Here is a 22,062-nt window from a genome sequence, read left to right on the forward strand (position 1 = left end):
AAATCAACTTTAATATGTTGGTGAGTTATATTTGAATGGTATGTCTTGCCTGCGTAAAATTGTCTGTCAGAAGTGGGATTTGAACCCACGCCTCCATTCGGAGACCAGAAACCTCTTCCTTAGGTAAGGTGTACAACCTTGAGTCTGGCGCCTTGGACCACTCGGCCATTCTGACTTTTTTTAAATACCCTAATCTTCAGGTTATTTGTGCAAACCAACTTTAATATCTTGTTCAGTTATATTTGAATGGTATGTCTTTCCTGCGTAAAATTATCTGTCAGAAGTTGGATTTGAACCCACGCCTCCATTCGGAGACCAGAAACCTCTTCCTTAGGTAAGGTTAACAACCTTGAGTCTGGCGCCTTAGACCGCTCGGCCATTCTGAGTTTTTTTAAATACCCTAATCTTCAGGTTATTTGTGCAAACCAACTTTAATATCTTGGTGACTTATATTTGAATGGTATGTCTTGCCTGCGTAAAATTGTCTGTCAGAAGTGGGATTTGAACCCACGCCTCAATTCGGAGACCAAAAACATCTGCCTTAGGTAAGGTTAACATCCTTGAGTCTGGCGCCTAAGACCGCTCGGCCATTCTGACTCTTTTTAAGCTACCTAATCTTCAGTATATTTGTGCAAATCAACTTTAATATCTTGGTGAGTTATATTTGAATGGTATGTCTTTCCTGCGTAAAATTATCTGTCAGAAGTGGGATTTGAACCCACGCCTCCATTCGGGGACCAGAAAACTCTTCCTTAGGTAAGGTTAACAACCTTGAGTCTGGCGCCTTAGACCGCTCGGCCATTCTGACTTTTTTTAAATACCTTAATCTTCAGGTTATTAGTGCAAATCAACTAAATATGTTGGTGAGTTATATTTGAATGGTATGTCTTGCCTGCGTAAAATTGTCTGTCAGAAGTGGGATTTGAACCCACGCCTCCATTCGGAGACCAGAAACCTCTTCCTTAGGTAAGGTTAAAAACCTTGAGTCTGGCGCCTTAGACCGCTCGGCCATTCTGACTTTTTTTTAAGCCACCTAATCTTCAGGTTATTAGTGCAAATCAACTTTAATATGTTGGTGAGTTATATTTGAATGGTATGTCTTGCCTGCGTAAAATTGTCTGTCAGAAGTGGGATTTGAACCCACGCCTCCATTCGGAGACCAGAAACCTCTTCCTTAGGTAAGGTTTACAACCTTGAGTCTGGCGCCTTAGACCACTCGGCCATTCTGACTTTTTTGAAAGCTATCTAATCTTCAGGTTATTTGTGCAAATCAACTTTAATATGTTGGTGAGTTATATTTTAATGGTATGTCTTGCCTGCGTAAAATTGTCTGTCAGAAGTAGGATTTGAACCCACGCTTCTATTTGGAGACCTGAAACCTCTTCCTTAGGTAAGGTTTTCAACTGAGTCTGGCGCCTTAGACCGCTCGGCCATTCTGTCTTTTTTTAAGCCACCTAATCTTCAGGTTATTAGTGCAAATCAACTTTAATATGTTGGTGAGTTATATTTGAATGGTATGTCTTTCCTGCGTAAAATTATCTGTCAGAAGTGGGATTTGAACCCACGCCTCCATTCGGAGACCAGAAACCTCTTCCTTAGGTAAGGTTTACAACCTTGAGTTTGGCGCCTTAGACCGCTCGGCCATTCTGACTTTTTTTAAATACCCTACACTTCAGGTTATTTGTGCAAACCAACTTTAATATCTTGGTGAGTTATATTTGAATGGTATGTCTTGCCTGCGTAAAATTGTCTGTCAGAAGTGGGATTTGAACCCACGCCTCAATTCGGAGACCAAAAACATCTGCCTTAGGTAAGGTTTACAACCTTGAGTCTGGCGCCTAAGACCGCTCGGCCATTCTGACTTTTTTTAAGCTACCTAATCTTCATTATATTTGTGCAAATCAACTTTAATATCTTGGTGAGTTATATTTGAATGGTATGTCTTTCCTGCGTAAAATTATCTGTCAGAAGTGGGATTTGAACCCACGCCTCCATTCGGAGACCAGAAACCTCTTCCTTAGGTAAGGTTTACAACCTTGAGTCTGGCGCCTTAGACCGCTCGGCCATTCTGACTTTTTTTAAATACCCTACACTTCAGGTTATTTGTGCAAACCAACTTTAATATCTTGGTGAGTTATATTTGAATGGTATGTCTTGCCTGCGTAAAATTGTTTGTCAGAAGTGGGATTTGAACCCACGCCTCAATTCGGAGACCAAAAACATCTGCCTTAGGTAAGGTTTACAACATTGAGTCTGGCGCCTAAGACCGCTCGGCCATTCTGACTTTTTTTAAGCAGCCTAATCTTCAGGTTGTTTGTGCAAATCAACTTTAATATCTTGGTGAGTTAAATTAGAATGGTATGTCTTGCCTGCGTAAAATTGTCTGTCAGAAGTGGGATTTGAACCCACGCCTCAATTCGGAGACCAAAAACATCTGCCTTAGGTAAGGTTTACAACATTTAGTCTGGCGCCTTAGACCGCTCGGCCATTCTGACTTTTTTTTAAGCCACCTAATCTTCAGGTTATTAGTGCAAATCAACTTTAATATGTTGGTGAGTTATATTTGAATGGTATGTCTTGCCTGCGTAAAATTGTCTGTCAGAAGTGGGATTTGAACCCACGCCTCAATTCGGAGACCAGAAACCTCTTCCTTAGGTAAGGTTTTCAACTGAGTCTGGCGCCTAAGACCACTCAGCCATTGTGACTTTTTTTAAGCTACCTAATCTTCAGGTTATTAGTGCAAACCAACTTTAATATCTTGGCGAGTTATATTTGAATGGTATGTCTTGCCTGCGTAAAATTACCTGTCAGAAGTGGGATTTGAACACACGCCTCAATTCAGAGACCAGAAACCTCTTCCTTAGGTAAGGTTTACAACCTTGAGTCTGGCGCCTAAGACCGCTCGGCCATTCTGACTTTTTTTAAGCTACCTAATCTTCAGGTTATTAGTGCAAATCAACTTTAATATGTTGGTGAGTTATATTTGAATGGTATGTCTTGCCTGCGTAAAATTGTCTGTCAGAAGTGGGATTTGAACCCACGCCTCCATTCGGAGACCAGAAACCTCTTCCTTAGGTAAGGTGTACAACCTTGAGTCTGGCGCCTTGGACCACTCGGCCATTCTGACTTTTTTTAAATACCCTAATCTTCAGGTTATTTGTGCAAACCAACTTTAATATCTTGTTCAGTTATATTTGAATGGTATGTCTTTCCTGCGTAAAATTATCTGTCAGAAGTTGGATTTGAACCCACGCCTCCATTCGGAGACCAGAAACCTCTTCCTTAGGTAAGGTTAACAACCTTGAGTCTGGCGCCTTAGACCGCTCGGCCATTCTGAGTTTTTTTAAATACCCTAATCTTCAGGTTATTTGTGCAAACCAACTTTAATATCTTGGTGACTTATATTTGAATGGTATGTCTTGCCTGCGTAAAATTGTCTGTCAGAAGTGGGATTTGAACCCACGCCTCAATTCGGAGACCAAAAACATCTGCCTTAGGTAAGGTTAACATCCTTGAGTCTGGCGCCTAAGACCGCTCGGCCATTCTGACTCTTTTTAAGCTACCTAATCTTCAGTATATTTGTGCAAATCAACTTTAATATCTTGGTGAGTTATATTTGAATGGTATGTCTTTCCTGCGTAAAATTATCTGTCAGAAGTGGGATTTGAACCCACGCCTCCATTCGGGGACCAGAAAACTCTTCCTTAGGTAAGGTTAACAACCTTGAGTCTGGCGCCTTAGACCGCTCGGCCATTCTGACTTTTTTTAAATACCTTAATCTTCAGGTTATTAGTGCAAATCAACTAAATATGTTGGTGAGTTATATTTGAATGGTATGTCTTGCCTGCGTAAAATTGTCTGTCAGAAGTGGGATTTGAACCCACGCCTCCATTCGGAGACCAGAAACCTCTTCCTTAGGTAAGGTTAAAAACCTTGAGTCTGGCGCCTTAGACCGCTCGGCCATTCTGACTTTTTTTTAAGCCACCTAATCTTCAGGTTATTAGTGCAAATCAACTTTAATATGTTGGTGAGTTATATTTGAATGGTATGTCTTGCCTGCGTAAAATTGTCTGTCAGAAGTGGGATTTGAACCCACGCCTCCATTCGGAGACCAGAAACCTCTTCCTTAGGTAAGGTTTACAACCTTGAGTCTGGCGCCTTAGACCACTCGGCCATTCTGACTTTTTTGAAAGCTATCTAATCTTCAGGTTATTTGTGCAAATCAACTTTAATATGTTGGTGAGTTATATTTTAATGGTATGTCTTGCCTGCGTAAAATTGTCTGTCAGAAGTAGGATTTGAACCCACGCTTCTATTTGGAGACCTGAAACCTCTTCCTTAGGTAAGGTTTTCAACTGAGTCTGGCGCCTTAGACCGCTCGGCCATTCTGTCTTTTTTTAAGCCACCTAATCTTCAGGTTATTAGTGCAAATCAACTTTAATATGTTGGTGAGTTATATTTGAATGGTATGTCTTTCCTGCGTAAAATTATCTGTCAGAAGTGGGATTTGAACCCACGCCTCCATTCGGAGACCAGAAACCTCTTCCTTAGGTAAGGTTTACAACCTTGAGTTTGGCGCCTTAGACCGCTCGGCCATTCTGACTTTTTTTAAATACCCTACACTTCAGGTTATTTGTGCAAACCAACTTTAATATCTTGGTGAGTTATATTTGAATGGTATGTCTTGCCTGCGTAAAATTGTCTGTCAGAAGTGGGATTTGAACCCACGCCTCAATTCGGAGACCAAAAACATCTGCCTTAGGTAAGGTTTACAACATTGAGTCTGGCGCCTAAGACCGCTCGGCCATTCTGACTTTTTTTAAGCAGCCTAATCTTCAGGTTATTTGTGCAAATCAACTTTAATATCTTGGTGAGTTAAATTTGAATGGTATGTCTTGCCTGCGTAAAATTGTCTGTCAGAAGTGGGATTTGAACCCACGCCTCAATTCGGAGACCAAAAACATCTGCCTTAGGTAAGGTTTACAACATTGAGTCTGGCGCCTTAGACCGCTCAGCCATTCTGACTTTTTTTTAAGCCACCTAATCTTCAGGTTATTAGTGCGAATCAACTTTAATATGTTGGTGAGTTATATTTGAATGGTATGTCTTGCCTGCGTAAAATTGTCTGTCAGAAGTTGGATTTGAACCCACGCCTCAATTCGGAGACCAGAAACCTCTTCCTTATGTAAGGTTTTCAACTGAGTCTGGTGCCTGAGACCGCTCAGCCATTGTGACTTTTTTTAAGCTACCTAATCTTCAGGTTATTAGTGCAAACCAACTTTAATATCTTGGTGAGTTATATTTGAATGGTATGTCTTGCCTGCGTAAAATTATCTGTCAGAAGTGGGATTTGAACACACGCCTCAATTCGGAGACCAGAAACCTCTTCCTTAGGTAAGGTTTACAACCTTGAGTCTGGCGCCTAAGACCGCTCGGCCATTCTGACTTTTTTTAAGCTACCTAATCTTCAGGTTATTAGTGCAAATCAACTTTAATATGTTGGTGAGTTATATTTGAATGGTATGTCTTGCCTGCGTAAAATTGTCTGTCAGAAGTGGGATTTGAACCCACGCCTCCATTCGGAGACCAGAAACCTCTTCCTTAGGTAAGGTGTACAACCTTGAGTCTGGCGCCTTAGACCACTCGGCCATTCTGACTTTTTTTAAATACCCTAATCTTCAGGTTATTTGTGCAAACCAACTTTAATATCTTGTTCAGTTATATTTGAATGGTATGTCTTTCCTGCGTAAAATTGTCTGTCAGAAGTGGGATTTGAACCCACGCCTCAATTCGGAGACCAGAAACCTCTTCCTTAGGTAAGGTTAACAACCTTGAGTCTGGCGCCTTAGACCGCTCGGCCATTCTGACTTTTTTTAAATACCCTAATCTTCAGGTTATTTGTGCAAACCAACTTTAATATCTTGGTGACTTATATTTGAATGGTATGTCTTGCCTGCGTAAAATTGTCTGTCAGAAGTGGGATTTGAACCCACGCCTCAATTCGGAGACCAAAAACATCTGCCTTAGGTAAGGTTAACATCCTTGAGTCTGGCGCCTAAGACCGCTCGGCCATTCTGACTCTTTTTAAGCTACCTAATCTTCAGTATATTTGTGCAAATCAACTTTAATATCTTGGTGAGTTATATTTGAATGGTATGTCTTTCCTGCGTAAAATTATCTGTCAGAAGTGGGATTTGAACCCACGCCTCCATTCGGGGACCAGAAAACTCTTCCTTAGGTAAGGTTAACAACCTTGAGTCTGGCGCCTTAGACCGCTCGGCCATTCTGACTTTTTTTAAATACCTTAATCTTCAGGTTATTAGTGCAAATCAACTAAATATGTTGGTGAGTTATATTTGAATGGTATGTCTTGCCTGCGTAAAATTGTCTGTCAGAAGTGGGATTTGAACCCACGCCTCCATTCGGAGACCAGAAACCTCTTCCTTAGGTAAGGTTAAAAACCTTGAGTCTGGCGCCTTAGACCGCTCGGCCATTCTGACTTTTTTTTAAGCCACCTAATCTTCAGGTTATTAGTGCAAATCAACTTTAATATGTTGGTGAGTTATATTTGAATGGTATGTCTTGCCTGCGTAAAATTGTCTGTCAGAAGTGGGATTTGAACCCACGCCTCCATTCGGAGACCAGAAACCTCTTCCTTAGGTAAGGTTTACAACCTTGAGTCTGGCGCCTTAGACCACTCGGCCATTCTGACTTTTTTGAAAGCTATCTAATCTTCAGGTTATTTGTGCAAATCAACTTTAATATGTTGGTGAGTTATATTTGAATGGTATGTCTTGCCTGCGTAAAATTGTCTGTCAGAAGTAGGATTTGAACCCACGCTTCTATTTGGAGACCTGAAACCTCTTCCTTAGGTAAGGTTTTCAACTGAGTCTGGCGCCTTAGACCGCTCGGCCATTCTGTCTTTTTTTAAGCCACCTAATCTTCAGGTTATTAGTGCAAATCAACTTTAATATGTTGGTGAGTTATATTTGAATGGTATGTCTTTCCTGCGTAAAATTATCTGTCAGAAGTGGGATTTGAACCCACGCCTCCATTCGGAGACCAGAAACCTCTTCCTTAGGTAAGGTTTACAACCTTGAGTTTGGCGCCTTAGACCGCTCGGCCATTCTGACTTTTTTTAAATACCCTACACTTCAGGTTATTTGTGCAAACCAACTTTAATATCTTGGTGAGTTATATTTGAATGGTATGTCTTGCCTGCGTAAAATTGTCTGTCAGAAGTGGGATTTGAACCCACGCCTCAATTCGGAGACCAAAAACATCTGCCTTAGGTAAGGTTTACAACATTGAGTCTGGCGCCTAAGACCGCTCGGCCATTCTGACTTTTTTTAAGCAGCCTAATCTTCAGGTTATTTGTGCAAATCAACTTTAATATCTTGGTGAGTTAAATTTGAATGGTATGTCTTGCCTGCGTAAAATTGTCTGTCAGAAGTGGGATTTGAACCCACGCCTCAATTCGGAGACCAAAAACATCTGCCTTAGGTAAGGTTTACAACATTGAGTCTGGCGCCTTAGACCGCTCAGCCATTCTGACTTTTTTTTAAGCCACCTAATCTTCAGGTTATTAGTGCGAATCAACTTTAATATGTTGGTGAGTTATATTTGAATGGTATGTCTTGCCTGCGTAAAATTGTCTGTCAGAAGTTGGATTTGAACCCACGCCTCAATTCGGAGACCAGAAACCTCTTCCTTATGTAAGGTTTTCAACTGAGTCTGGTGCCTGAGACCGCTCAGCCATTGTGACTTTTTTTAAGCTACCTAATCTTCAGGTTATTAGTGCAAACCAACTTTAATATCTTGGTGAGTTATATTTGAATGGTATGTCTTGCCTGCGTAAAATTATCTGTCAGAAGTGGGATTTGAACACACGCCTCAATTCGGAGACCAGAAACCTCTTCCTTAGGTAAGGTTTACAACCTTGAGTCTGGCGCCTAAGACCGCTCGGCCATTCTGACTTTTTTTAAGCTACCTAATCTTCAGGTTATTAGTGCAAATCAACTTTAATATGTTGGTGAGTTATATTTGAATGGTATGTCTTGCCTGCGTAAAATTGTCTGTCAGAAGTGGGATTTGAACCCACGCCTCCATTCGGAGACCAGAAACCTCTTCCTTAGGTAAGGTGTACAACCTTGAGTCTGGCGCCTTAGACCACTCGGCCATTCTGACTTTTTTTAAATACCCTAATCTTCAGGTTATTTGTGCAAACCAACTTTAATATCTTGTTCAGTTATATTTGAATGGTATGTCTTTCCTGCGTAAAATTGTCTGTCAGAAGTGGGATTTGAACCCACGCCTCAATTCGGAGACCAGAAACCTCTTCCTTAGGTAAGGTTAACAACCTTGAGTCTGGCGCCTTAGACCGCTCGGCCATTCTGACTTTTTTTTAAATACCCTGATCTTCAGGTTATTAGTGCAAATCAACTAAATATGTTGGTGAGTTATATTTGAATGGTATGTCTTGCCTGCGTAAAATTGTCTGTCAGAAGTGGGATTTGAACCCACTCCTCCATTCGGAGACCAGAAACCTCTTCCTTAGGTAAGGTTAACAACCTTGAGTCTGGCGCCTTAGACCACTCGGCCATTCTGACTTTTTTAAAATGCCCTAATCTACAGGTTATTAGTGCAAACCAACTTTAATATCTTGGTGAGTTATATTTGAATGGTATGTCTTGCCTGCGTAAAATTGTCTGTCAGAAGTGGGATTTGAACCCACGCCTCCATTCGGAGACCAAGAACATCTGCGTTAGGTAAGGTTTACAACCTTGAGTCTGGCGCCTAAGACCGCTCCGCCATTCTGACTTTTTTTAAGTTACCTAATCTGCAGGATATTTGTGCAAATCAACTTTAATATCTTGGTGAGTTATATTTGAATGGTATGTCTTGCCTGCGTAAAATTTTCTGTCAGAAGTGGGATTTGAACCCACGCCTCCATTCGGAGACAAGAAACCTCTTCTTTAGGTAAGGTTTACAACCTTGAATCTGGCGCCATAGACCGCTCGGCCATTCTGACTTTTTTTAAGCCACCTAATCTTCAGGTTATTAGTGCAAATCAACTTTAATATGTTGGTGAGTTATATTTGAATGGTATGTCTTGCCTGCGTAAAATTGTCTGTCAGAAGTGGGATTTGAACCCACGCCTCAATTCGGAGACCAGAAACCTCTTCCTTAGGTAAGGTTTTCAACTGAGTCTGGCGCCTTAGACCGCTCAGCCATTGTGACTTTTTTTAAGCTACCTAATCTTCAGGTTATTAGTGCAAACCAACTTTAATATCTTGGTGAGTTATATTTGAATGGTATGTCTTGCCTGCGTAAATTTATCTGTCAGAAGTGGGATTTGAACACACGCCTCAATTCGGAGACCAGAAACCTCTTCCTTAGGTAAGGTTTACAACCTTGAGTCTGGCGCCTAAGACCGCTCGGCCATTCTGACTTTTTTTAAGCTACCTAATCTTCAGGTTATTAGTGCAAATCAACTTTAATATGTTGGTGAGTTATATTTGAATGGTATGTCTTGCCTGCGTAAAATTGTCTGTCAGAAGTAGGATTTGAACCCACGCCTCCATTCGGAGACCAGAAACCTCTTCCTTAGGTAAGGTGTACAACCTTGAGTCTGGCGCCTTAGACCGCTCGGCCATTCTGACTTTTTTTAAATACCCTAATCTTCAGGTTATTTGTGCAAACCAACTTTAATATCTTATTCAGTTATATTTGAATGGTATGTCTTTCCTGCGTAAAATTATCTGTCAGAAGTGGGATTTGAACCCACGCCTCCATTCGGAGACCAGAAACCTCTTCCTTAGGTAAGGTTAACAACCTTGAGTCTGGCACCTTAGTCCGCTCGGCCATTCTGACTTTTTTTTAAACACCCTGATCTTCAGGTTATTAGTGCAAATCAACTAAATATGTTGGTGAGTTATATTTGAATGGTATGTCTTGCCTGCGTAAAATTGTCTGTCAGAAGTGGGATTTGAACCCACTCCTCCATTCGGAGACCAGAAACCTCTTCCTTCGGTAAGGTTTACAACCTTGAGTCTGGCGCCTTAGACCGCTCGGCCATTCTGACTTTTTTGAAGCTATCTAATCTTCAGGTTATTTGTGCAAATAAACTTTAATATGTTGGTGAGTTATATTTGAATGGTATGTCTTGCCTGCGTAAAATTGTCTGTCAGAAGTTGGATTTGAACCCACGCTTCTATTTGGAGACCTGAAACCTCTTCCTTAGGTAAGGTTTTCAACTGAATCTGGCGTCTTAGACCGCTTGGCCATTCTGTCTTTTTTAAGCCACCTAATCTTCAGGTTATTAGTGCAAATCAACTTTAATATGTTGGTGAGTTATATTTGAATGGTATGTCTTGCCTGCGTAAAATTGTCTGTCAGAAGTGGGATTTGAACCCACGCCTCAATTCGGAGACCAAAACCATCTGCCTTAGGTAAGGTTTACAACCTTGAGTCTGGCGCCTAAGACTGCTCGGCCATTCTGACTTTTTTTAAGCTACCTAATCTTCAGTATATTTGTGCAAATCAACTTTAATATCTTGGTGAGTTATATTTTAATGGTATGTCTTTCCTGCGTAAAGTTATCTGTCAGAAGTGGGATTTGAACCCACGCCTCCATTCGGAGACCAGAAACCTCTTCCTTAGGTAAGGTTTACAACCTTGAGTCTGGCGCCTTAGACCGGTCGGCCATTCTGACTTTTTTTAAATACCCTACACTTCAGGTTATTTGTGCAAACCAACTTTAATATCTTGGTGAGTTATATTTGAATGGTATGTCTTGCCTGCGTAAAATTGTCTGTCAGAAGTGGGATTTGAACCCACGCCTCAATTCGGAGACCAAAAACATCTGCCTTAGGTAAGGTTTACAACATTGAGTCTGGCGCCTAAGACCGCTCGGCCATTCTGACTTTTTTTAAGCAGCCTAATCTTCAGGTTATTTGTGCAAATCAACTTTAATATCTTGGTGAGTTAAATTTGAATGGTATGTCTTGCCTGCGTAAAATTGTCTGTCAGAAGTGGGATTTGAACCCACGCCTCAATTCGGAGACCAAAAACATCTGCCTTAGGTAAGGTTTACAACATTGAGTCTGGCGCCTTAGACCGCTCGGCCATTCTGACTTTTTTTTAAGCCACCTAATCTTCAGGTTATTAGTGCAAATCAACTGTAATATGTTGGTGAGTTATATTTGAATGGTATGTCTTGCCTGCGTAAAATTGTCTGTCAGAAGTGGGATTTGAACCCACGCCTCAATTCGGAGACCAGAAACCTCTTCCTTAGGTAAGGTTTTCAACTGAGTCTGGCGCCTAAGACCGCTCGGCCATTGTGACTTTTTTTAAGCTACCTAATCTTCAGGTTATTAGTGCAAACCAACTTTAATATCTTGGTGAGTTATATTTGAATGTTATGTCTTGCCTGCGTAAAATTATCTGTCAGAAGTGGGATTTGAACACACGCCTCAATTCGGAGACCAGAAACCTCTTCCTTAGGTAAGGTTTACAACCTTGAGTCTGGCGCCTAAGACCGCTCGGCCATTCTGACTTTTTTTAAGCTACCTAATCTTCAGGTTATTAGTGCAAATCAACTTTAATATGTTGGTGAGTTATATTTGAATGGTATGTCTTGCCTGCGTAAAATTGTCTGTCAGAAGTGGGATTTGAACCCACGCCTCCATTCGGAGACCAGAAACCTCTTCCTTAGGTAAGGTTAACAACCTTGAGTCCGGCGCCTTAGACCGCTCGGCCATTCTGACTATTTTTTAAATACCCTGAGCTTCAGGTTATTAGTGCAAATCAACTAAATATGTTGGTGAGTTATATTTGAATGGTATGTCTTGCCTGCGTAAAATTGTCTGTCAGAAGTGGGATTTGAACCCACGCCTCCATTCGGAGACCAGAAACCTCTTCCTTAGGTAAGGTTAACAACCTTGAGTCTGGCACCTTAGTCCGCTCGGCCATTCTGACTTTTTTTTAAATACCCTGATCTTCAGGTTATTAGTGCAAATCAACTAAATATGTTGGTGAGTTATATTTGAATGGTATGTCTTGCCTGCGTAAAATTGTCTGTCAGAAGTGGGATTTGAACCCACGCCTCCATTCGGAGACCAGAAACCTCTTCCTTAGGTAAGGTTTACAACCTTGAGTCTGGCGCCTTAGACCGCTCGGCCATTCTGACTTTTTTGAAGCTATCTAATCTTCAGGTTATTTGTGCAAATAAACTTTAATATGTTGGTGAGTTATATTTGAATGGTATGTCTTGCCTGCGTAAAATTGTCTGTCAGAAGTTGGATTTGAACCCACGCTTCTATTTGGAGACCTGAAACCTCTTCCTTAGGTAAGGTTTTCAACTGAATCTGGCGCCTTAGACCGCTTGGCCATTCTGTCTTTTTTAAGCCACCTAATCTTCAGGTTATTAGTGCAAATCAACTTTAATATGTTGGTGAGTTATATTTGAATGGTATGTCTTGCCTGCGTAAAATTGTCTGTCAGAAGTGGGATTTGAACCCACGGCTCCATTCGGAGACCAGAAACCTCTTCTTTAGGTAAGGTTTACAACCTTGAATCTGGCGCCATAGACCGCTCGGCCATTCTGACTTTTTTTAAGCCACCTAATCTTCAGGTTATTAGTGCAAATCAACTTTAATATGTTGGTGAGTTATATTTGAATGGTATGTCTTGCCTGCGTAAAATTGTCTGTCAGAAGTGGGATTTGAACCCACGCCTCAATTCGGAGACCAGAAACCTCTTCCTTAGGTAAGGTTTTCAACTGAGTCTGGCGCCTAAGCCCGCTCAGCCATTGTGACTTTTTTTAAGCTACCTAATCTTCAGGTTATTAGTGCAAACCAACTTTAATATCTTGGTGAGTTATATTTGAATGGTATGTCTTGCCTGCGTAAAATTATCTGTCAGAAATGGGATTTGAACACACGCCTCAATTCGGAGACCAGAAACCTCTTCCTTAGGTAAGGTTTACAACCTTGAGTCTGGCGCCTAAGACCGCTCGGCCATTCTGACTTTTTTTAAGCTACCTAATCTTCAGGTTATTAGTGCAAATCAACTTTAATATGTTGGTGAGTTATATTTGAATGGTATGTCTTGCCTGCGTAAAATTGTCTGTCAGAAGTGGGATTTGAACCCACGCCTCCATTCGGAGACCAGAAACCTCTCCCTTAGGTAAGGTGTACAACCTTGAGTCTGGCGCCTTAGACCGCTCGGCCATTCTGACTTTTTTTAAATACCCTAATCTTCAGGTTATTTGTGCAAACCAACTCTAATATCTTGTTCAGTTATATTTGAATGGTATGTCTTTCCTGCGTAAAATTATCTGTCAGAAGTGGGATTTGAACCCACGCCTCCATTCGGAGACCAGAAACCTCTTCCTTAGGTAAGGTTAACAACCTTGAGTCTGGCGCCTTAGACCGCTCGGCCATTCTGACTATTTTTTAAATACCCTGATCTTCAGGTTATTAGTGCAAATCAACTAAATATGTTGGTGAGTTATATTTGAATGGTATGTCTTGCCTGCGTAAAATTGTCTGTCAGAAGTGGGATTTGAACCCACGCCTCCATTCGGAGACCAGAAACCTCTTCCTTAGGTAAGGTTAACAACCTTGAGTCTGGCGCCTTAGACCTCTCGGCCATTCTGACTTTTTTTTAAGCCACCTAATCTTCAGGTTATTAGTGCAAATCAACTTTAATATGTTGGTTAGTTATATTTGAATGGTATGTCTTGCCTGCGTAAAATTGTCTGTCAGAAGTGGGATTTGAACCCACGCCTCAATTCGGAGACCAGAAACCTCTTCCTTAGGTAAGGTTTTCAACTGAGTCTGGCGCCTAAGACCGCTCAGCCATTGTGACTTTTTTTAAGCTATCTAATCTTCAGGTTATTAGTGCAAACCAACTTTAATATCTTGGTGAGTTATATTTGAATGGTATGTCTTGCCTGCGTAAAATTATCTGTCAGAAATGGGATTTGAACACACGCCTCAATTCGGAGACCAGAAACCTCTTCCTTAGGTTAGGTTTACAACCTTGAGTCTGGCGCCTAAGACCGCTCGGCCATTCTGACTTTTTTTAAGCTACCTAATCTTCAGGTTATTAGTGCAAATCAACTTTAATATGTTGGTGAGTTATATTTGAATGGTATGTCTTGCCTGCGTAAAATTGTCTGTCAGAAGTGGGATTTGAACCCACGCCTCCATTCGGAGACCAGAAACCTCTTCCTTAGGTAAGGTTAACAACCTTGAGTCTGGCGCCTTAGACCGCTCGGCCATTCTGACTTTTTTTTAAATACCCTGATCTTCAGGTTATTAGTGCAAATCAACTAAATATGTTGGTGAGTTATATTTGAATGGTATGTCTTGCCTGCGTAAAATTGTCTGTCAGAAGTGGGATTTGAACCCACGCCTCCATTCGGAGACCAGAAGCCTCTTCCTTAGGTAAGGTTTACAACCTTGAGTCTGGCGCCTTAGACCGCTCGGCCATTCTGACTTCTTTGAAATGCCCTGATCTACAGGTTATTAGTGCAAACCAACTTTAATATCTTGGTGAGTTATATTTGAATGGTATGTCTTGCCTGCGTAAAATTGTCTGTCAGAAGTGGGATTTGAACCCACGCCTCCATTCGGAGACCAGAAACCTCTTCCTTAGGTAAGGTTAACAACCTTGAGTCTGGCGCCTTAGACCTCTCGGCCATTCTGACTTTTTTTTAAGCCACCTAATCTTCAGGTTATTAGTGCAAATCAACTTTAATATGTTGGTTAGTTATATTTGAATGGTATGTCTTGCCTGCGTAAAATTGTCTGTCAGAAGTGGGATTTGAACCCACGCCTCAATTCGGAGACCAGAAACCTCTTCCTTAGGTAAGGTTTTCAACTGAGTCTGGCGCCTAAGACCGCTCAGCCATTGTGACTTTTTTTAAGCTACCTAATCTTCAGGTTATTAGTGCAAACCAACTTTAATATCTTGGTGAGTTATATTTGAATGGTATGTCTTGCCTGCGTAAAATTATCTGTTAGAAATGGGATTTGAACACACGCCTCCATTCGGAGACCAGAAACCTCTTCCTTAGGTAAGGTGTACAACCTTGAGTCTGGCGCCTTAGACCGCTCGGCCATTCTGACTTTTTTTAAATACCCTAATCTTCAGGTTATTTGTGCAAACCAACTTTAATATCTTGTTCAGTTATATTTGAATGGTATGTCTTTCCTGCGTAAAATTATCTGTCAGAAGTGGGATTTGAACCCACGCCTCCATTCGGAGACCAGAAACCTCTTCCTTAGGTAAGGTTAACAACCTTGAGTCTGGCGCCTTAGACCGCTCGGCCATTCTGACTATTTTTTAAACACCCTGATCTTCAGGTTATTAGTGCAAATCAACTAAATATGTTGGTGAGTTATATTTGAATGGTATGTCTTGCCTGCGTAAAATTGTCTGTCAGAAGTAATATTTGAACCCACGCCTCCATTCGGAGACCAGAAACCTCTTCCTTAGGTAAGGTTAACAATCTTGAGTCTGGCGCCTTAGACCTCTCGGCCATTCTGACTTTTTTTTAAGCCACCTAATCTTCAGGTTATTAGTGCAAATCAACTTTAATATGTTGGTTAGTTATATTTGAATGGTATGTCTTGCCTGCGTAAAATTGTCTGTCAGAAGTGGGATTTGAACCCACGCCTCAATTCGGAGACCAGAAACCTCTTCCTTAGGTAAGGTTTTCAACTGAGTCTGGCGCCTAAGACCGCTCAGCCATTGTGACTTTTTTTAAGCTACCTAATCTTCAGGTTATTAGTGCAAACCAACTTTAATATCTTGGTGAGTTATATTTGAATGGTATGTCTTGCCTGCGTAAAATTATCTGTCAGAAATGGGATTTGAACACACGCCTCAATTCGGAGACCAGAAACCTCTTCCTTAGGTAAGGTTTACAACCTTGAGTCTGGCGCCTAAGACCGCTCGGCCATTCTGACTTTTTTTAAGCTACCTAATCTTCAGGTTATTAGTGCAAATCAACTTTAATATGTTGGTGAGTTATATTTGAATGGTATGTCTTGCCTGCGTAAAATTGTCTGTCAGAAGTGGGATTTGAACCCACGCCTCCATTCGGAGACCAGAAACCTCTTCCTTAGATAAGGTTAACAACCTTGAGTCTGGCGCCTTAGACCGCTCGGCCATTCTGACTTTTTTTTAAATACCCTGATCTTCAGGTTATTAGTGCAAATCAACTAAATATGTTGGTGAGTTATATTTGAATGGTATGTCTTGCCTGCGTAAAATTGTCTGTCAGAAGTGGGATTTGAACCCACGCCTCCATTCGGAGACCAGAAGCCTCTTCCTTAGGTAAGGTTTACAACCTTGAGTCTGGCGCCTTAGACCGCTCGGCCATTCTGACTTTTTTAAAATGCCCTGATCTACAGGTTATTAGTGCAAACCAACTTTAATATCTTGTTCAGTTATATTTGAATGGTATGTCTTTCCTGCGTAAAATTATCTGTCAGAAGTGGGATTTGAACCCACGCCTCCATTCGGAGACCAGAAACCTCTTCCTTAGGTAAGGTTAACAACCTTGAGTCTGGCACCTTAGTCCGCTCGGCCATTCTGACTTTTTTTTAAACACCCTGATCTTCAGGTTATTAGTGCAAATCAACTAAATATGTTGGTGAGTTATATTTGAATGGTATGTCTTGCCTGCGTAAAATTGTCTGTCAGAAGTGGGATTTGAACCCACGCCTCCATTCGGAGACCAGAAACCTCTTCCTTCGGTAAGGTTTACAACCTTGAGTCTGGCGCCTTAGACCGCTCGGCCATTCTGACTTTTTTGAAGCTATCTAATCTTCAGGTTATTTGTGCAAATAAACTTTAATATGTTGGTGAGTTATATTTGAATGGTATGTCTTGCCTGCGTAAAATTGTCTGTCAGAAGTTGGATTTGAACCCACGCTTCTATTTGGAGACCTGAAACCTCTTCCTTAGGTAAGGTTTTCAACTGAATCTGGCGTCTTAGACCGCTTGGCCATTCTGTCTTTTTTAAGCCACCTAATCTTCAGGTTATTAGTGCAAATCAACTTTAATATGTTGGTGAGTTATATTTGAATGGTATGTCTTGCCTGCGTAAAATTGTCTGTCAGAAGTGGGATTTGAACCCACGCCTCAATTCGGAGACCAAAACCATCTGCCTTAGGTAAGGTTTACAACCTTGAGTCTGGCGCCTAAGACTGCTCGGCCATTCTGACTTTTTTTAAGCTACCTAATCTTCAGTATATTTGTGCAAATCAACTTTAATATCTTGGTGAGTTATATTTTAATGGTATGTCTTTCCTGCGTAAAGTTATCTGTCAGAAGTGGGATTTGAACCCACGCCTCCATTCGGAGACCAGAAACCTCTTCCTTAGGTAAGGTTTACAACCTTGAGTCTGGCGCCTTAGACCGGTCGGCCATTCTGACTTTTTTTAAATACCCTACACTTCAGGTTATTTGTGCAAACCAACTTTAATATCTTGGTGAGTTATATTTGAATGGTATGTCTTGCCTGCGTAAAATTGTCAGTCAGAAGTGGGATTTGAACCCACGCCTCAATTCGGAGACCAAAAACATCTGCCTTAGGTAAGGTTTACAACATTGAGTCTGGCGCCTAAGACCGCTCGGCCATTCTGACTTTTTTTAAGCAGCCTAATCTTCAGGTTATTTGTGCAAATCAACTTTAATATCTTGGTGAGTTAAATTTGAATGGTATGTCTTGCCTGCGTAAAATTGTCTGTCAGAAGTGGGATTTGAACCCACGCCTCAATTCGGAGACCAAAAACATCTGCCTTAGGTAAGGTTTACAACATTGAGTCTGGCGCCTTAGACCGCTCGGCCATTCTGACTTTTTTTTAAGCCACCTAATCTTCAGGTTATTAGTGCAAATCAACTGTAATATGTTGGTGAGTTATATTTGAATGGTATGTCTTGCCTGCGTAAAATTGTCTGTCAGAAGTGGGATTTGAACCCACGCCTCAATTCGGAGACCAGAAACCTCTTCCTTAGGTAAGGTTTTCAACTGAGTCTGGCGCCTAAGACCGCTCGGCCATTGTGACTTTTTTTAAGCTACCTAATCTTCAGGTTATTAGTGCAAACCAACTTTAATATCTTGGTGAGTTATATTTGAATGTTATGTCTTGCCTGCGTAAAATTGTCTGTCAGAAGTGGGATTTGAACCCACGCCTCCATTCGGAGACCAGAAACCTCTTCCTTAGGTAAGGTTAACAACCTTGAGTCCGGCGCCTTAGACCGCTCGGCCATTCTGACTATTTTTTAAATACCCTGAGCTTCAGGTTATTAGTGCAAATCAACTAAATATGTTGGTGAGTTATATTTGAATGGTATGTCTTGCCTGCGTAAAATTGTCTGTCAGAAGTGGGATTTGAACCCACGCCTCCATTCGGAGACCAGAAACCTCTTCCTTAGGTAAGGTTAACAACCTTGAGTCTGGCACCTTAGTCCGCTCGGCCATTCTGACTTTTTTTTAAATACCCTGATCTTCAGGTTATTAGTGCAAATCAACTAAATATGTTGGTGAGTTATATTTGAATGGTATGTCTTGCCTGCGTAAAATTGTCTGTCAGAAGTGGGATTTGAACCCACGCCTCCATTCGGAGACCAGAAACCTCTTCCTTAGGTAAGGTTTACAACCTTGAGTCTGGCGCCTTAGACCGCTCGGCCATTCTGACTTTTTTGAAGCTATCTAATCTTCAGGTTATTTGTGCAAATAAACTTTAATATGTTGGTGAGTTATATTTGAATGGTATGTCTTGCCTGCGTAAAATTGTCTGTCAGAAGTTGGATTTGAACCCACGCTTCTATTTGGAGACCTGAAACCTCTTCCTTAGGTAAGGTTTTCAACTGAATCTGGCGCCTTAGACCGCTTGGCCATTCTGTCTTTTTTAAGCCACCTAATCTTCAGGTTATTAGTGCAAATCAACTTTAATATGTTGGTGAGTTATATTTGAATGGTATGTCTTGCCTGCGTAAAATTGTCTGTCAGAAGTGGGATTTGAACCCACGCCTCCATTCGGAGACCAGAAACCTCTTCCTTAGGTAAGGTTAACAACCTTGAGTCTGGCGCCTTAGACCGCTCGGCCATTCTGACTTTTTTTTAAATACCCTGATCTTCAGGTTATTAGTGCAAATCAACTAAATATGTTGGTGAGTTATATTTGAATGGTATGTCTTGCCTGCGTAAAATTGTCTGTCAGAAGTGGGATTTGAACCCACGCCTCCATTCGGAGACCAGAAGCCTCTTCCTTAGGTAAGGTTTACAACCTTGAGTCTGGCGCCTTAGACCGCTCGGCCATTCTGACTTTTTTAAAATGACCTGATCTACAGGTTATTAGTGCAAACCAACTTTAATATCTTGGTGAGTTATATTTGAATGGTATGTCTTGCCTGCGTAAAATTGTCTGTCAGAAGTGGGATTTGAACCCACGCCTCCATTCGGAGACCAGAAACCTCTTCCTTAGGTAAGGTTAATAACCTTGAGTCTGGCGCCTTAGACCTCTCGGCCATTCTGACTTTTTTTTAAGCCACCTAATCTTCAGGTTATTAGTGCAAATCAACTTTAATATGTTGGTTAGTTATATTTGAATGGTATGTCTTGCCTGCGTAAAATTGTCTGTCAGAAGTGGGATTTGAACCCACGCCTCAATTCGGAGACCAGAAACCTCTTCCTTAGGTAAGGTTTTCAACTGAGTCTGGCGCCTAAGACCGCTCAGCCATTGTGACTTTTTTTAAGCTACCTAATCTTCAGGTTATTAGTGCAAACCAACTTTAATATCTTGGTGAGTTATATTTGAATGGTATGTCTTGCCTGCGTAAAATTATCTGTCAGAAATGGGATTTGAACACACGCCTCAAATCGGAGACCAGAAACCTCTTCCTTAGGTAAGGTTTACAACCTTGAGTCTGGCGCCTAAGACCGCTCGGCCATTCTGACTTTTTTTAAGCTACCTAATCTTCAGGTTATTAGTGCAAATCAACTTTAATATGTTGGTGAGTTATATTTGAATGGTATGTCTTGCCTGCGTAAAATTATCTGTCAGAAGTGGGATTTGAACACACGCCTCAATTCGGAGACCAGAAACCTCTTCCTTAGGTAAGGTTTACAACCTTGAGTCTGGCGCCTAAGACCGCTCGGCCATTCTGACTTTTTTTTAAATACCCTGATCTTCAGGTTATTAGTGCAAATCAACTAAATATGTTGGTGAGTTATATTTGAATGGTATGTCTTGCCTGCGTAAAATTATCTGTCAGAAGTGGGATTTGAACCCACGCCTCCATTCGGAGACCAGAAGCCTCTTCCTTAGGTAAGGTTTACAACCTTGAGTCTGGCGCCTTAGACCGCTCGGCCATTCTGACTTTTTTAAAATGCCCTGATCTACAGGTTATTAGTGCAAACCAACTTTAATATCTTGGTGAGTTATATTTGAATGGTATGTCTTGCCTGCGTAAAATTGTCTGTCAGAAGTGGGATTTGAACCCACGCCTCAATTCGGAGACCAAGAACATCTGCCTTAGGTAAGGTTTACAACCTTGAGTCTGGCGCCTAAGACCGCTCCGCCATTCTGACTTTTTTTAAGCTACCTAATCTGCAGGATATTTGTGCAAATCAACTTTAATATCTTGGTGAGTTATATTTGAATGGTATGTCTTGCCTGCGTAAAATGTTCTGTCAGAAGTGGGATTTGAACGCACGCCTCCATTCGGAGACCAGAAACCTCTTCTTTAGGTAAGGTTTACAACCTTGAATCTGGCGCCGTAGACCGCTTGGCCATTCTGACTTTTTTTAAGCCACCTAATCTTCAGGTTATTAGTGCAAATCAACTTTAATATGTTGGTGAGTTATATTTGAATGGTATGTCTTGCCTGCGTAAAATTGTCTGTCAGAAGTGGGATTTGAACCCACGCCTCAATTCAGAGACCAGAAACCTCTTCCTTAGGTAAGGTTTTCAACTGAGTCTGGCGCCTAAGACCGCTCAGCCATTGTGACTTTTTTTAAGCTACCTAATCTTCAGGTTATTAGTGCAAACCAACTTTAATATCTTGGTGAGTTATATTTGAATGGTATGTCTTGCCTGCGTAAAATTATCTGTCAGAAGTGGGATTTGAACACACGCCTCAATTCGGAGACCAGAAACCTCTTCCTTAGGTAAGGTTTACAACCTTGAATCTGGCGCCTAAGACCGCTCGGCCATTCTGACTTTTTTTAAGCTACCTAATCTTCAGGTTATTAGTGCAAATCAACTTTAATATGTTGGTGAGTTATATTTGAATGGTATGTCTTGCCTGCGTAAAATTGTCTGTCAGAAGTGGGATTTGAACCCGCGCCTCTATTCGGAGACCAGAAACCTCTTCCTTAGGTAAGGTGTATAACCTTGAGTCTGGCGCCTTAGACCGCTCGGCCATTCTGACTTTTTTTAAATACCCTAATCTTCAGGTTATTTGTGCAAACCAACTTTAATATCTTGTTCAGTTATATTTGAATGGTATGTCTTTCCTGCGTAAAATTATCTGTCAGAAGTGGGATTTGAACCCACGCCTCCATTCGGAGACCAGAAACCTCTTCCTTAGGTAAGGTTAACAACCTTGAGTCTGGCGCCTTAGACCGCTCGGCCATTCTGACTATTTTTTAAATACCCTGATCTTCAGGTTATTAGTGCAAATCAACTAAATATGTTGGTGAGTTATATTTGAATGGTATGTCTTGCCTGCGTAAAATTGTCTGTCAGAAGTGGTATTTGAACCCACGCCTCCATTCGGAGACCAGAAACCTCTTCCTTAGGTAAGGTTAACAACCTTGAGTCTGGCGCCTTAGACCTCTCGGCCATTCTGACTTTTTTTTAAGCCACCTAATCTTCAGGTTATTAGTGCAAATCAACTTTAATATGTTGGTTAGTTATATTTGAATGGTATGTCTTGCCTGCGTAAAATTGTCTGTCAGAAGTGGGATTTGAACCCACGCCTCAATTCGGAGACCAGAAACCTCTTCCTTAGGTAAGGTTTTCAACTGAGTCTGGC

The 22,062-nt window shown here is 41.3% G+C and overlaps 55 non-coding genes across 55 annotated transcripts; all 55 read right to left on the reverse strand.

Annotated features, from left to right (window-relative positions):
* Positions 1 to 64: 64 nt before the first annotated feature.
* Positions 65 to 175, reverse strand: trnal-caa (transfer RNA leucine (anticodon CAA)). The gene is made up of 2 exons: positions 138 to 175; positions 65 to 110 (listed from the first exon to the last, which is right to left on the reverse strand). It is a non-coding gene; the product is annotated as a tRNA-Leu (tRNA).
* A 311-nt stretch (positions 176 to 486) lies between these two features.
* trnal-caa (transfer RNA leucine (anticodon CAA)) lies at positions 487 to 597 on the reverse strand. The gene is made up of 2 exons: positions 560 to 597; positions 487 to 532 (listed from the first exon to the last, which is right to left on the reverse strand). It is a non-coding gene; the product is annotated as a tRNA-Leu (tRNA).
* Positions 598 to 697: 100 nt separating this feature from the next.
* Positions 698 to 808, reverse strand: trnal-caa (transfer RNA leucine (anticodon CAA)). The gene is made up of 2 exons: positions 771 to 808; positions 698 to 743 (listed from the first exon to the last, which is right to left on the reverse strand). It is a non-coding gene; the product is annotated as a tRNA-Leu (tRNA).
* Positions 809 to 907: 99 nt separating this feature from the next.
* On the reverse strand, positions 908 to 1,018 carry trnal-caa (transfer RNA leucine (anticodon CAA)). Its single transcript has 2 exons — positions 981 to 1,018; positions 908 to 953 (listed from the first exon to the last, which is right to left on the reverse strand). It is a non-coding gene; the product is annotated as a tRNA-Leu (tRNA).
* A 101-nt stretch (positions 1,019 to 1,119) lies between these two features.
* trnal-caa (transfer RNA leucine (anticodon CAA)) lies at positions 1,120 to 1,230 on the reverse strand. The gene is made up of 2 exons: positions 1,193 to 1,230; positions 1,120 to 1,165 (listed from the first exon to the last, which is right to left on the reverse strand). It is a non-coding gene; the product is annotated as a tRNA-Leu (tRNA).
* A 310-nt stretch (positions 1,231 to 1,540) lies between these two features.
* trnal-caa (transfer RNA leucine (anticodon CAA)) lies at positions 1,541 to 1,651 on the reverse strand. The gene is made up of 2 exons: positions 1,614 to 1,651; positions 1,541 to 1,586 (listed from the first exon to the last, which is right to left on the reverse strand). It is a non-coding gene; the product is annotated as a tRNA-Leu (tRNA).
* A 100-nt stretch (positions 1,652 to 1,751) lies between these two features.
* trnal-caa (transfer RNA leucine (anticodon CAA)) lies at positions 1,752 to 1,862 on the reverse strand. The gene is made up of 2 exons: positions 1,825 to 1,862; positions 1,752 to 1,797 (listed from the first exon to the last, which is right to left on the reverse strand). It is a non-coding gene; the product is annotated as a tRNA-Leu (tRNA).
* A 100-nt stretch (positions 1,863 to 1,962) lies between these two features.
* trnal-caa (transfer RNA leucine (anticodon CAA)) lies at positions 1,963 to 2,073 on the reverse strand. Its single transcript has 2 exons — positions 2,036 to 2,073; positions 1,963 to 2,008 (listed from the first exon to the last, which is right to left on the reverse strand). It is a non-coding gene; the product is annotated as a tRNA-Leu (tRNA).
* Positions 2,074 to 3,016: 943 nt separating this feature from the next.
* trnal-caa (transfer RNA leucine (anticodon CAA)) lies at positions 3,017 to 3,127 on the reverse strand. Its single transcript has 2 exons — positions 3,090 to 3,127; positions 3,017 to 3,062 (listed from the first exon to the last, which is right to left on the reverse strand). It is a non-coding gene; the product is annotated as a tRNA-Leu (tRNA).
* Positions 3,128 to 3,438: 311 nt separating this feature from the next.
* On the reverse strand, positions 3,439 to 3,549 carry trnal-caa (transfer RNA leucine (anticodon CAA)). Its single transcript has 2 exons — positions 3,512 to 3,549; positions 3,439 to 3,484 (listed from the first exon to the last, which is right to left on the reverse strand). It is a non-coding gene; the product is annotated as a tRNA-Leu (tRNA).
* Positions 3,550 to 3,649: 100 nt separating this feature from the next.
* Positions 3,650 to 3,760, reverse strand: trnal-caa (transfer RNA leucine (anticodon CAA)). Its single transcript has 2 exons — positions 3,723 to 3,760; positions 3,650 to 3,695 (listed from the first exon to the last, which is right to left on the reverse strand). It is a non-coding gene; the product is annotated as a tRNA-Leu (tRNA).
* Positions 3,761 to 3,859: 99 nt separating this feature from the next.
* On the reverse strand, positions 3,860 to 3,970 carry trnal-caa (transfer RNA leucine (anticodon CAA)). Its single transcript has 2 exons — positions 3,933 to 3,970; positions 3,860 to 3,905 (listed from the first exon to the last, which is right to left on the reverse strand). It is a non-coding gene; the product is annotated as a tRNA-Leu (tRNA).
* A 101-nt stretch (positions 3,971 to 4,071) lies between these two features.
* On the reverse strand, positions 4,072 to 4,182 carry trnal-caa (transfer RNA leucine (anticodon CAA)). The gene is made up of 2 exons: positions 4,145 to 4,182; positions 4,072 to 4,117 (listed from the first exon to the last, which is right to left on the reverse strand). It is a non-coding gene; the product is annotated as a tRNA-Leu (tRNA).
* A 310-nt stretch (positions 4,183 to 4,492) lies between these two features.
* Positions 4,493 to 4,603, reverse strand: trnal-caa (transfer RNA leucine (anticodon CAA)). Its single transcript has 2 exons — positions 4,566 to 4,603; positions 4,493 to 4,538 (listed from the first exon to the last, which is right to left on the reverse strand). It is a non-coding gene; the product is annotated as a tRNA-Leu (tRNA).
* Positions 4,604 to 5,546: 943 nt separating this feature from the next.
* Positions 5,547 to 5,657, reverse strand: trnal-caa (transfer RNA leucine (anticodon CAA)). Its single transcript has 2 exons — positions 5,620 to 5,657; positions 5,547 to 5,592 (listed from the first exon to the last, which is right to left on the reverse strand). It is a non-coding gene; the product is annotated as a tRNA-Leu (tRNA).
* A 100-nt stretch (positions 5,658 to 5,757) lies between these two features.
* trnal-caa (transfer RNA leucine (anticodon CAA)) lies at positions 5,758 to 5,868 on the reverse strand. Its single transcript has 2 exons — positions 5,831 to 5,868; positions 5,758 to 5,803 (listed from the first exon to the last, which is right to left on the reverse strand). It is a non-coding gene; the product is annotated as a tRNA-Leu (tRNA).
* A 100-nt stretch (positions 5,869 to 5,968) lies between these two features.
* Positions 5,969 to 6,079, reverse strand: trnal-caa (transfer RNA leucine (anticodon CAA)). Its single transcript has 2 exons — positions 6,042 to 6,079; positions 5,969 to 6,014 (listed from the first exon to the last, which is right to left on the reverse strand). It is a non-coding gene; the product is annotated as a tRNA-Leu (tRNA).
* A 100-nt stretch (positions 6,080 to 6,179) lies between these two features.
* On the reverse strand, positions 6,180 to 6,290 carry trnal-caa (transfer RNA leucine (anticodon CAA)). Its single transcript has 2 exons — positions 6,253 to 6,290; positions 6,180 to 6,225 (listed from the first exon to the last, which is right to left on the reverse strand). It is a non-coding gene; the product is annotated as a tRNA-Leu (tRNA).
* Positions 6,291 to 6,389: 99 nt separating this feature from the next.
* On the reverse strand, positions 6,390 to 6,500 carry trnal-caa (transfer RNA leucine (anticodon CAA)). The gene is made up of 2 exons: positions 6,463 to 6,500; positions 6,390 to 6,435 (listed from the first exon to the last, which is right to left on the reverse strand). It is a non-coding gene; the product is annotated as a tRNA-Leu (tRNA).
* Positions 6,501 to 6,601: 101 nt separating this feature from the next.
* On the reverse strand, positions 6,602 to 6,712 carry trnal-caa (transfer RNA leucine (anticodon CAA)). Its single transcript has 2 exons — positions 6,675 to 6,712; positions 6,602 to 6,647 (listed from the first exon to the last, which is right to left on the reverse strand). It is a non-coding gene; the product is annotated as a tRNA-Leu (tRNA).
* A 310-nt stretch (positions 6,713 to 7,022) lies between these two features.
* Positions 7,023 to 7,133, reverse strand: trnal-caa (transfer RNA leucine (anticodon CAA)). Its single transcript has 2 exons — positions 7,096 to 7,133; positions 7,023 to 7,068 (listed from the first exon to the last, which is right to left on the reverse strand). It is a non-coding gene; the product is annotated as a tRNA-Leu (tRNA).
* Positions 7,134 to 8,076: 943 nt separating this feature from the next.
* On the reverse strand, positions 8,077 to 8,187 carry trnal-caa (transfer RNA leucine (anticodon CAA)). Its single transcript has 2 exons — positions 8,150 to 8,187; positions 8,077 to 8,122 (listed from the first exon to the last, which is right to left on the reverse strand). It is a non-coding gene; the product is annotated as a tRNA-Leu (tRNA).
* Positions 8,188 to 8,287: 100 nt separating this feature from the next.
* Positions 8,288 to 8,398, reverse strand: trnal-caa (transfer RNA leucine (anticodon CAA)). The gene is made up of 2 exons: positions 8,361 to 8,398; positions 8,288 to 8,333 (listed from the first exon to the last, which is right to left on the reverse strand). It is a non-coding gene; the product is annotated as a tRNA-Leu (tRNA).
* Positions 8,399 to 8,498: 100 nt separating this feature from the next.
* trnal-caa (transfer RNA leucine (anticodon CAA)) lies at positions 8,499 to 8,609 on the reverse strand. Its single transcript has 2 exons — positions 8,572 to 8,609; positions 8,499 to 8,544 (listed from the first exon to the last, which is right to left on the reverse strand). It is a non-coding gene; the product is annotated as a tRNA-Leu (tRNA).
* A 311-nt stretch (positions 8,610 to 8,920) lies between these two features.
* On the reverse strand, positions 8,921 to 9,031 carry trnal-caa (transfer RNA leucine (anticodon CAA)). Its single transcript has 2 exons — positions 8,994 to 9,031; positions 8,921 to 8,966 (listed from the first exon to the last, which is right to left on the reverse strand). It is a non-coding gene; the product is annotated as a tRNA-Leu (tRNA).
* A 520-nt stretch (positions 9,032 to 9,551) lies between these two features.
* Positions 9,552 to 9,662, reverse strand: trnal-caa (transfer RNA leucine (anticodon CAA)). Its single transcript has 2 exons — positions 9,625 to 9,662; positions 9,552 to 9,597 (listed from the first exon to the last, which is right to left on the reverse strand). It is a non-coding gene; the product is annotated as a tRNA-Leu (tRNA).
* A 100-nt stretch (positions 9,663 to 9,762) lies between these two features.
* trnal-caa (transfer RNA leucine (anticodon CAA)) lies at positions 9,763 to 9,873 on the reverse strand. Its single transcript has 2 exons — positions 9,836 to 9,873; positions 9,763 to 9,808 (listed from the first exon to the last, which is right to left on the reverse strand). It is a non-coding gene; the product is annotated as a tRNA-Leu (tRNA).
* A 100-nt stretch (positions 9,874 to 9,973) lies between these two features.
* Positions 9,974 to 10,084, reverse strand: trnal-caa (transfer RNA leucine (anticodon CAA)). Its single transcript has 2 exons — positions 10,047 to 10,084; positions 9,974 to 10,019 (listed from the first exon to the last, which is right to left on the reverse strand). It is a non-coding gene; the product is annotated as a tRNA-Leu (tRNA).
* Positions 10,085 to 10,603: 519 nt separating this feature from the next.
* trnal-caa (transfer RNA leucine (anticodon CAA)) lies at positions 10,604 to 10,714 on the reverse strand. Its single transcript has 2 exons — positions 10,677 to 10,714; positions 10,604 to 10,649 (listed from the first exon to the last, which is right to left on the reverse strand). It is a non-coding gene; the product is annotated as a tRNA-Leu (tRNA).
* Positions 10,715 to 11,657: 943 nt separating this feature from the next.
* Positions 11,658 to 11,768, reverse strand: trnal-caa (transfer RNA leucine (anticodon CAA)). The gene is made up of 2 exons: positions 11,731 to 11,768; positions 11,658 to 11,703 (listed from the first exon to the last, which is right to left on the reverse strand). It is a non-coding gene; the product is annotated as a tRNA-Leu (tRNA).
* A 100-nt stretch (positions 11,769 to 11,868) lies between these two features.
* trnal-caa (transfer RNA leucine (anticodon CAA)) lies at positions 11,869 to 11,979 on the reverse strand. Its single transcript has 2 exons — positions 11,942 to 11,979; positions 11,869 to 11,914 (listed from the first exon to the last, which is right to left on the reverse strand). It is a non-coding gene; the product is annotated as a tRNA-Leu (tRNA).
* A 100-nt stretch (positions 11,980 to 12,079) lies between these two features.
* trnal-caa (transfer RNA leucine (anticodon CAA)) lies at positions 12,080 to 12,190 on the reverse strand. The gene is made up of 2 exons: positions 12,153 to 12,190; positions 12,080 to 12,125 (listed from the first exon to the last, which is right to left on the reverse strand). It is a non-coding gene; the product is annotated as a tRNA-Leu (tRNA).
* A 308-nt stretch (positions 12,191 to 12,498) lies between these two features.
* On the reverse strand, positions 12,499 to 12,609 carry trnal-caa (transfer RNA leucine (anticodon CAA)). The gene is made up of 2 exons: positions 12,572 to 12,609; positions 12,499 to 12,544 (listed from the first exon to the last, which is right to left on the reverse strand). It is a non-coding gene; the product is annotated as a tRNA-Leu (tRNA).
* A 520-nt stretch (positions 12,610 to 13,129) lies between these two features.
* trnal-caa (transfer RNA leucine (anticodon CAA)) lies at positions 13,130 to 13,240 on the reverse strand. Its single transcript has 2 exons — positions 13,203 to 13,240; positions 13,130 to 13,175 (listed from the first exon to the last, which is right to left on the reverse strand). It is a non-coding gene; the product is annotated as a tRNA-Leu (tRNA).
* Positions 13,241 to 13,340: 100 nt separating this feature from the next.
* Positions 13,341 to 13,451, reverse strand: trnal-caa (transfer RNA leucine (anticodon CAA)). The gene is made up of 2 exons: positions 13,414 to 13,451; positions 13,341 to 13,386 (listed from the first exon to the last, which is right to left on the reverse strand). It is a non-coding gene; the product is annotated as a tRNA-Leu (tRNA).
* Positions 13,452 to 13,551: 100 nt separating this feature from the next.
* On the reverse strand, positions 13,552 to 13,662 carry trnal-caa (transfer RNA leucine (anticodon CAA)). Its single transcript has 2 exons — positions 13,625 to 13,662; positions 13,552 to 13,597 (listed from the first exon to the last, which is right to left on the reverse strand). It is a non-coding gene; the product is annotated as a tRNA-Leu (tRNA).
* Positions 13,663 to 14,183: 521 nt separating this feature from the next.
* trnal-caa (transfer RNA leucine (anticodon CAA)) lies at positions 14,184 to 14,294 on the reverse strand. The gene is made up of 2 exons: positions 14,257 to 14,294; positions 14,184 to 14,229 (listed from the first exon to the last, which is right to left on the reverse strand). It is a non-coding gene; the product is annotated as a tRNA-Leu (tRNA).
* A 100-nt stretch (positions 14,295 to 14,394) lies between these two features.
* Positions 14,395 to 14,505, reverse strand: trnal-caa (transfer RNA leucine (anticodon CAA)). Its single transcript has 2 exons — positions 14,468 to 14,505; positions 14,395 to 14,440 (listed from the first exon to the last, which is right to left on the reverse strand). It is a non-coding gene; the product is annotated as a tRNA-Leu (tRNA).
* A 100-nt stretch (positions 14,506 to 14,605) lies between these two features.
* Positions 14,606 to 14,716, reverse strand: trnal-caa (transfer RNA leucine (anticodon CAA)). Its single transcript has 2 exons — positions 14,679 to 14,716; positions 14,606 to 14,651 (listed from the first exon to the last, which is right to left on the reverse strand). It is a non-coding gene; the product is annotated as a tRNA-Leu (tRNA).
* Positions 14,717 to 15,237: 521 nt separating this feature from the next.
* trnal-caa (transfer RNA leucine (anticodon CAA)) lies at positions 15,238 to 15,348 on the reverse strand. The gene is made up of 2 exons: positions 15,311 to 15,348; positions 15,238 to 15,283 (listed from the first exon to the last, which is right to left on the reverse strand). It is a non-coding gene; the product is annotated as a tRNA-Leu (tRNA).
* Positions 15,349 to 16,080: 732 nt separating this feature from the next.
* On the reverse strand, positions 16,081 to 16,191 carry trnal-caa (transfer RNA leucine (anticodon CAA)). The gene is made up of 2 exons: positions 16,154 to 16,191; positions 16,081 to 16,126 (listed from the first exon to the last, which is right to left on the reverse strand). It is a non-coding gene; the product is annotated as a tRNA-Leu (tRNA).
* A 100-nt stretch (positions 16,192 to 16,291) lies between these two features.
* Positions 16,292 to 16,402, reverse strand: trnal-caa (transfer RNA leucine (anticodon CAA)). Its single transcript has 2 exons — positions 16,365 to 16,402; positions 16,292 to 16,337 (listed from the first exon to the last, which is right to left on the reverse strand). It is a non-coding gene; the product is annotated as a tRNA-Leu (tRNA).
* A 100-nt stretch (positions 16,403 to 16,502) lies between these two features.
* Positions 16,503 to 16,613, reverse strand: trnal-caa (transfer RNA leucine (anticodon CAA)). The gene is made up of 2 exons: positions 16,576 to 16,613; positions 16,503 to 16,548 (listed from the first exon to the last, which is right to left on the reverse strand). It is a non-coding gene; the product is annotated as a tRNA-Leu (tRNA).
* A 100-nt stretch (positions 16,614 to 16,713) lies between these two features.
* On the reverse strand, positions 16,714 to 16,824 carry trnal-caa (transfer RNA leucine (anticodon CAA)). Its single transcript has 2 exons — positions 16,787 to 16,824; positions 16,714 to 16,759 (listed from the first exon to the last, which is right to left on the reverse strand). It is a non-coding gene; the product is annotated as a tRNA-Leu (tRNA).
* A 519-nt stretch (positions 16,825 to 17,343) lies between these two features.
* Positions 17,344 to 17,454, reverse strand: trnal-caa (transfer RNA leucine (anticodon CAA)). The gene is made up of 2 exons: positions 17,417 to 17,454; positions 17,344 to 17,389 (listed from the first exon to the last, which is right to left on the reverse strand). It is a non-coding gene; the product is annotated as a tRNA-Leu (tRNA).
* Positions 17,455 to 18,186: 732 nt separating this feature from the next.
* Positions 18,187 to 18,297, reverse strand: trnal-caa (transfer RNA leucine (anticodon CAA)). Its single transcript has 2 exons — positions 18,260 to 18,297; positions 18,187 to 18,232 (listed from the first exon to the last, which is right to left on the reverse strand). It is a non-coding gene; the product is annotated as a tRNA-Leu (tRNA).
* Positions 18,298 to 18,397: 100 nt separating this feature from the next.
* Positions 18,398 to 18,508, reverse strand: trnal-caa (transfer RNA leucine (anticodon CAA)). The gene is made up of 2 exons: positions 18,471 to 18,508; positions 18,398 to 18,443 (listed from the first exon to the last, which is right to left on the reverse strand). It is a non-coding gene; the product is annotated as a tRNA-Leu (tRNA).
* Positions 18,509 to 18,608: 100 nt separating this feature from the next.
* On the reverse strand, positions 18,609 to 18,719 carry trnal-caa (transfer RNA leucine (anticodon CAA)). Its single transcript has 2 exons — positions 18,682 to 18,719; positions 18,609 to 18,654 (listed from the first exon to the last, which is right to left on the reverse strand). It is a non-coding gene; the product is annotated as a tRNA-Leu (tRNA).
* A 308-nt stretch (positions 18,720 to 19,027) lies between these two features.
* On the reverse strand, positions 19,028 to 19,138 carry trnal-caa (transfer RNA leucine (anticodon CAA)). The gene is made up of 2 exons: positions 19,101 to 19,138; positions 19,028 to 19,073 (listed from the first exon to the last, which is right to left on the reverse strand). It is a non-coding gene; the product is annotated as a tRNA-Leu (tRNA).
* Positions 19,139 to 19,238: 100 nt separating this feature from the next.
* trnal-caa (transfer RNA leucine (anticodon CAA)) lies at positions 19,239 to 19,349 on the reverse strand. Its single transcript has 2 exons — positions 19,312 to 19,349; positions 19,239 to 19,284 (listed from the first exon to the last, which is right to left on the reverse strand). It is a non-coding gene; the product is annotated as a tRNA-Leu (tRNA).
* A 100-nt stretch (positions 19,350 to 19,449) lies between these two features.
* On the reverse strand, positions 19,450 to 19,560 carry trnal-caa (transfer RNA leucine (anticodon CAA)). Its single transcript has 2 exons — positions 19,523 to 19,560; positions 19,450 to 19,495 (listed from the first exon to the last, which is right to left on the reverse strand). It is a non-coding gene; the product is annotated as a tRNA-Leu (tRNA).
* A 732-nt stretch (positions 19,561 to 20,292) lies between these two features.
* trnal-caa (transfer RNA leucine (anticodon CAA)) lies at positions 20,293 to 20,403 on the reverse strand. Its single transcript has 2 exons — positions 20,366 to 20,403; positions 20,293 to 20,338 (listed from the first exon to the last, which is right to left on the reverse strand). It is a non-coding gene; the product is annotated as a tRNA-Leu (tRNA).
* A 942-nt stretch (positions 20,404 to 21,345) lies between these two features.
* On the reverse strand, positions 21,346 to 21,456 carry trnal-caa (transfer RNA leucine (anticodon CAA)). The gene is made up of 2 exons: positions 21,419 to 21,456; positions 21,346 to 21,391 (listed from the first exon to the last, which is right to left on the reverse strand). It is a non-coding gene; the product is annotated as a tRNA-Leu (tRNA).
* A 100-nt stretch (positions 21,457 to 21,556) lies between these two features.
* Positions 21,557 to 21,667, reverse strand: trnal-caa (transfer RNA leucine (anticodon CAA)). The gene is made up of 2 exons: positions 21,630 to 21,667; positions 21,557 to 21,602 (listed from the first exon to the last, which is right to left on the reverse strand). It is a non-coding gene; the product is annotated as a tRNA-Leu (tRNA).
* A 100-nt stretch (positions 21,668 to 21,767) lies between these two features.
* On the reverse strand, positions 21,768 to 21,878 carry trnal-caa (transfer RNA leucine (anticodon CAA)). Its single transcript has 2 exons — positions 21,841 to 21,878; positions 21,768 to 21,813 (listed from the first exon to the last, which is right to left on the reverse strand). It is a non-coding gene; the product is annotated as a tRNA-Leu (tRNA).
* Between the last annotated feature and the right edge of the window lie 184 nt (positions 21,879 to 22,062).

Source organism: Hoplias malabaricus, chromosome 3 (assembly GCF_029633855.1).
Source record: "Hoplias malabaricus isolate fHopMal1 chromosome 3, fHopMal1.hap1, whole genome shotgun sequence".
NCBI lineage: Eukaryota > Metazoa > Chordata > Actinopteri > Characiformes > Erythrinidae > Hoplias > Hoplias malabaricus.